This window comes from Tupaia chinensis, unplaced genomic scaffold (assembly GCF_000334495.1).
Source record: "Tupaia chinensis unplaced genomic scaffold, TupChi_1.0 Scaffold143976_1, whole genome shotgun sequence".
NCBI lineage: Eukaryota > Metazoa > Chordata > Mammalia > Scandentia > Tupaiidae > Tupaia > Tupaia belangeri.
The window spans coordinates 359445-365743 of NW_006203827.1; the positions used below are offsets into that span (position 1 = coordinate 359445).

The 6299-nt window shown below is 38.9% G+C and overlaps 1 protein-coding gene across 3 annotated transcripts in view; it reads right to left on the bottom strand.

The window, feature by feature from the left end:
• RLIM (ring finger protein, LIM domain interacting) overlaps positions 1-6299 on the bottom strand; it is a 35741-nt gene that overhangs the window by 28512 nt on the left and 930 nt on the right. For 2 of the 3 annotated variants that reach the window (XM_014583013.2, XM_027767173.1), the window contains exon 2: positions 4637-4698. The exons of the other annotated variant lie outside the window; for it this stretch is intronic. The gene's annotated coding sequence lies outside the window, so the exon portion shown is untranslated. The remainder of the gene's footprint in view (positions 1-4636; positions 4699-6299) is intronic. 3 annotated transcript variants of the gene reach the window in all.

Sequence of the window (6299 nt, forward strand, 5' to 3'; positions counted from 1 at the left end):
GACATAGCCATTACGCTAACTGCTGGTCCCAAAATTAAATAATTCTTAAAAGAAAAAAAAAACCAAAACAACATAACTGGAAATGTAAGCCTGGAAGCTGTGTTTTTCTCACTGCCATTTTGCTAATTTTGCATTTCTATCTCTATTACATGACTACCTAAGCCTTTTGAAAAGAAATATAAAGCATTGTTTAAAAAGCAAGGCAAGGTTAATGCTTCATAGCTTTTATTATTGCATGAGACCCCTTACCAACCACACAATTTCTTGATAATTTCCAAGAATGGCCTATCAGAATATAGCACCAAAGAATCCACCCACCACTGCTGATACTATTATTGAAATAAGAGATTATAAAACATTATCTAAACAGCAGTGTTAGCTTAGCCTCCATTGTATCCTTCTATCTTTATCACTAGAAAAGGACCACGGGAAAAAGAGAAAGCCAAAAGGACTTAGGAATTTTCCTCATGTGTCTAATCTCTTGATAGTGATTAACTTGCAGTTCACAATTTTGACTACTATCATGCTCTCAAATAGTTAAATTGAAAAAGTAATGGTTAAATTGAAAAAGTATTAAGAACTTCAGTATATCAAAAGACCAAAGACTTTGGTAGAATATCACCAATTTGTAAAATCAACCTAGTTAAGAAATCATGATGATTGGGACCCGCAGATGCCATAATGGTTATGTCACTGGATTCCCATGTAGTCAACCAGAGTTCAAGTCCTGGACCCAGCGGCTTAAAACTCACGGGACCAGCAGTTGGCCTAATGGCATGTCGCTGGACTCCCATGTAGTCGACGACGGTTTGAGTCCCAGACCCTGTGCCTTACACTCACACCAGGTGTGTGTGCGTGTGTGCCCAAGATCCCTAGAGGAAAATGGAAGAGAAGGGGATTGCGGTGTGGCCATCCCCCGTGGGGGGTGATTTCTTGCTTTCTGTCTCTCTCTGTCTTTCTGGAGAGCTCACGTGCCCTATAGCAAAAATCTCTCTCTCAAAAACAAAACCAAATAAACCTCACACTGGTCATGTGAGTGTACATGCCATCCCCCCAGGGGGTGATTTCTCACTTTCTGTCTCTGTCTCCCCAGCAAGCACACATGCCCTATGGAAAAAAAAAAGGCAATCATTATGACATTTCATCTTCTCACGTACTTCAATTTAGATAGCAAATTTAATCTTCATTACTCATTTCATGTTCTTTTATTATCAAGCAACATCACGAAATTAGAATTTGGTTATACCTATGAAGTCAATTTTGACTTGATTTTTCACTATTCCCAAGAAGTCAAAAAGAAAGGAGGAGGGACCCAAGAACCCAAAAGGCTCACCTATTTAAAAAAATTATGAGTATATAAAAGCACTGATTACTGGCAATGTTGGTATTTACTAGTAACTAAAGTTAACTATTTTAAGGACATACACATTTCCCATAAAGAAGTCCACTTAAAAAAAAAAAGAAGAGTGAAGTCAATTCTTTTTTATAGGTTTTTGCTTTAGGCTGTGTGTACTTGACAGAGAGAGAGACAGAGACAGTTAGAGGGAAAGTGAGAAATCATGCCCCATGAGTGATGGTCACACCCTCTTGGGATCTTGGGCACACATGCACACAAGACTGGTGTAATTTTCAAGCCACCAGGTTTGGGACTAAAACCACGGTTGGCCATGTGGGAGTCAAGCAATGTAACTGCTATATCATCTGCTCTCTCTGAAGCCAAGTTTTTAAATAAAAATCACTTGACCAAAAAAGAAAATATGCTTTACACCAAGCACTGTTTTATTGACAAAAACAATTTTGCATTTAGGAACAAAGATGCTGACAACTGTCTTTCCTGAACCAATATTCCTACATAGAAATGGTAAGATGAGGGTGATTGTAGTTTGTTTAGAAGAGTAATGGTTAACACTTGTGTCAGAGTAATTATTAAAATGAACCCCCTTTCATTTTCAAAAGTATCCTAGTTTGGATAATTTATATAGTCATCTTACTTATAATTGATGCTAAAGGGAAATTACATTAAACTTAAATATCTCCTTTCCCACGAGAAGGTACCATGTTGGTTTACCATGTAAACACCTGGACCATCAAACACTTACAGCATTCCTACTTGTAGTTAAAAAATTAATCCCAAGAGATCCATAAATTTATTTATACACCAAGCACTATCTACAGATATTTGTCTCACATATGTAGGTGCTATTACACTTAATGAAATTAAAATCTTGAGATGGAACAATAAAATATGAGAAAATCTAGAGTGAACCTATCAACTACTATGGAAGCTGTTAAGTTCACAAATCTATTTCCAAAAATGAGGCTTACTTTTAAAAAAATACTTCAACTGATGAAAGGGAAATGAACTGCTTGATTTGCGAAACTGAATATATTTGCATTTGAGGAAAAAATAATGAAAAAAAATGGACACAGAAGTATTATTGTTTTCTTATACTGTTTATCAAAACTTCATATTATAGAAACAGAATACTTTTGGGAACCAGCAGTTAGCGTAATGGTTATGTTGCTGGACTCCCATGTAGTCGACCGCGGTTCGCGTGCCGGACCCGGTGGCTTAAAACTCACGCCAGGCGCGTGTGCGTGCGTGCCCAAGATCCCGAGAGGAGAATGGAGGAGAAGGGATTGCGGCGTGGCCATCCCCCCTGGGGGGTGATTTCTCGCTTTCTGTCTCTATATCTCTCTCTGTCTGTCTGGCGAGTGTACACGCCCTATGGCAAAAACCTCTCCAAAAAAAAAAATAGAAAAAAAGAAAAGAAACAGAATACTTTTTAAATTAATAGGTCATAAGGTTTTTGGAAATATTTATACTATACAAAAATGTTAAGGAACTAGACTTATAAAAGAAAAACTTGTCCTGTCCTAGGCTGTGGCCCCAAATTCTAATATCTTATTGGTCTGAGTCAAGGTAAGATGAGGCAGGTCAGTGATTTCTTTTTATTAATCCACCTGGACAATGTGAAAAGTAATATGCACATACCCTTGTTCCATTAACGCAGATGCCTCACTTGACCTGCTGTAGGCCTTAGTACATGTTCACTAATCTGAAAGATATTCAGGACCAGCAGATGGCGCAATGACTACATCGCTGGACCCTGCGGTTTGAGTTTCGAACCCAGTGGCTTAAACTCACGTTGGGCGGGTGTGCATGCGTGCCCAAGATCCCAAGAAGAGAATGAAGGAGAAGGGAATTCGGTGTGGTTATCCCCCCGGGAGGTGATTTCTGGTTTTCTGTCTCTCTTTCTGGTGAGTGCATGTGTCCTATAGCAAAAACCTCTAAAAAAAAAGTCTGAACGATATCCAACCAGCTTAACATTTCTAGATATCATTTTACCACTGAACTATTTCTAAAAAACATTCTTGATTTTTAATTAAGTTTATCAAATTATATGGAGAGAGCACTAACAGCTAGCTGCCAGAAAAGTTTCACCTACTTCATAAAACAGATTACCTCAAGTGCTAACAAAATTTTTTGATAACAACTAGCACAAGGGGAAAGAGGTTCAGATGCAGAATAACTTATAGATTTCTTATTATAACATTTCCAAATGTTTCCATTACCTTTTTTTTAAGAACTATTTTATTTAACTTTATTTATTATTATTTTCCAGTTTGATCAGCCAGAGAGAGAAAATGAGAAAGCAAACCACCAGGTCCAGGACTTGAACCATGATCGGACATGTAGGAGTGTCCTGCACCTTAACTATCACGCCACCTGCTGGTCCCTCCATTACATTTTCAATATAATCAGACAAATAAAGTCTAATTTGATCTGACTTGATCAAACCAAGGCACCAAAATGTAGTGACTTCAATGTCAGACAAACCCGGGATAAAATGAGGGCTCTCCACTTACTAGCTATTTAACTAAGGAGAAATTACTTAACCTGTTCTCTGAATCTTCATTTCCTCTATGAAACAGTTAACATCTTTATAAAGCTTTACTGTGAAGATTATAAAATAATGCATGCAAAGTACAGGGCCTAGCACATAAGCCTTCAATGGTAGTAATGAATATAGGCTAACCACCCACATCACTTTGCCAGGAACAATCCAGGTCTACACCTGTTGTCCAGGAATAATTACTAATAATGTTCCTTTTGCTCTTAAAAGTGTCCTGATGAGAGTCATAAATTATGTGGTTACCTTGATGATGATAATGAAAAGTTAATAGTAATCAGGGTACTATATATGACTTCTTGAATCTCAGAGAAATCAAATACTACAGAAAATATAAGATTATACTACTATAAGATAATCTATTTCATTTAGTTATTCAGTGAACATTTAAATGCTACTTACTTATAGCCATATCATTCCAACAATTATTGAAGGCAATAAATTTCTGTTCTGTCTGTTCTATACAACTACTGGTAAACTTCAGGCATTATTTTAAAAGAGTAAAACCCACAGATAAAACACTGGAAAGTTCCAGGTACTCAGAAACATTACCCTTTGAATTCCCTGTGTAAAGTACCCATTTTCATGAAGGATACCCAACACCAACTAATACATATCAATGAGCCCATCCAATTACAGGGCCTGCAAAATAGAACAATAAGTATTTGTAAACATGCATTCTATATATAAATCATCAGGAGACGCAACAAAAAATAAATTACCTGACTTATGACATAGTATTGAAATACAATAAACTGGATTTTAGTTATCTTCACTCTCTGCTCTAGAAAAAAAAAGAATCCATTATTCTTCCTCTTTCATAAGATACACACTTTGAAACAGAACATCCTAAAAAAATACACATCCTATGTATTATAATTACACACACACACACCATAACCCAACCTAATTCAATATTATTGATAGTATTAGTACATTTGGAGTGATCAAGATCAGAGGGAATCAGGAGCCATACGATTTCCTTAAAGACTGATAGTCAATCCACTTTTTACTATAAGCTTGCTTAAAAGTGGTCCTTTCCTTATCAGACCTGTAATTATTTTCTGATTCTGACAGTCTCTTTCTAGGACTTACTTGGCACATTACATTAGCGTGAGCCAGGAACTAAAAAGTATTTTAAAAAAATCATAAGGACATCTTCGGCTAAATAGTGTTTATAACATTTTTTCAGTGAGTGTCCTAAAATTATATTTTAAGAAAGTGTTTAGTCTGAGTACTTAAACTATGTTTTTACAGTTTAGAAAACTGATGGGGGCCATCCCTGTGCCTGTATATACCTGATGGAGTGATAGTAGTAGTTACTTTAGTAGCAGATTGCTCACTATTTTCTTCCTCCCTTCAATCGTGCAAAACTGCAGTTAACTCAGATTAAGGAAATGCGGGCTCCTCATCTCCAGCAAATAATGGAAGACAATCTGATATAAATGCATCCTCTTGCCCCCAAATGAAAAAAATGGAATAACAAGTCTGCTAGGTCTTAGATTCCCAGGCTAACCTGTGGATTAAGTATGGTGAAACTGTCTAGGGAAGGAACGTGGCTGTCTCCTCCATCTTGAAATTAATCAGCATAAGGGAAAAAGGGACTGAGTATTCAGGAAGCAGAAGCCCAACCGGTTAATACTAGTTACTAAGCTTAGGGCGTACGTGGCAGGTACCGCCCGCAGAAGCCCAGAGACCCTTCAGCTTTTTTATTTTTGGAGGGGGGAGGGGTCAGGCTGTTGGAGAATTGAACGGAAATTAACTTGGAAATAATTTGGCCCATTTCCCACCCTTTCCCAGGGAAAAACAAACACGCAACGGCTTTTCCCTCCCTTTTGGGGGATCTTCCAGTGATATCTGGCAAAGGATACGCCAGAGTTATTCGAACATGGGAGTAAACCACATCTGCCTCAGATCTTCAGGGAAGATGTCATCTTGGCCCCAGGGGGGCGCCTAATTGGTAATGCCCCGCAGAAGGGCTCAAAATGGGGTTTTGCAAATCCTGGGGAAATCTAAAGGCCCAAGAGTTCCCAGCATCTGACGTACAGCAGCCTGATTTTTGTTCCTCTTTTTCCAAACCCAAGCTCGTCATATACAACGCGGGGAAGCGAGGGCAACCCCCCAGAATAGAGGAGAGAAAAACCCGACAAGATTCTCACGCCTGAGGCCAAAACTCGAGTACCGCCTCCCCCGAATTCTTAAGGTTCCAGGGGGCCCAGGCTGCAGCTCGCCTCGCACCGAGAGGAAGTACTACCCACCTCCTTCCCCTTCTGCAAAAAGTCCATCGATTATACCACCCAACTAAAATGGCAGCGGCGCCTACGCCACGGAGCCCCCCACAGCAACGGGCCTGGGGTCCGGAGGCGGCGCTCAGCCTCCGGCCCC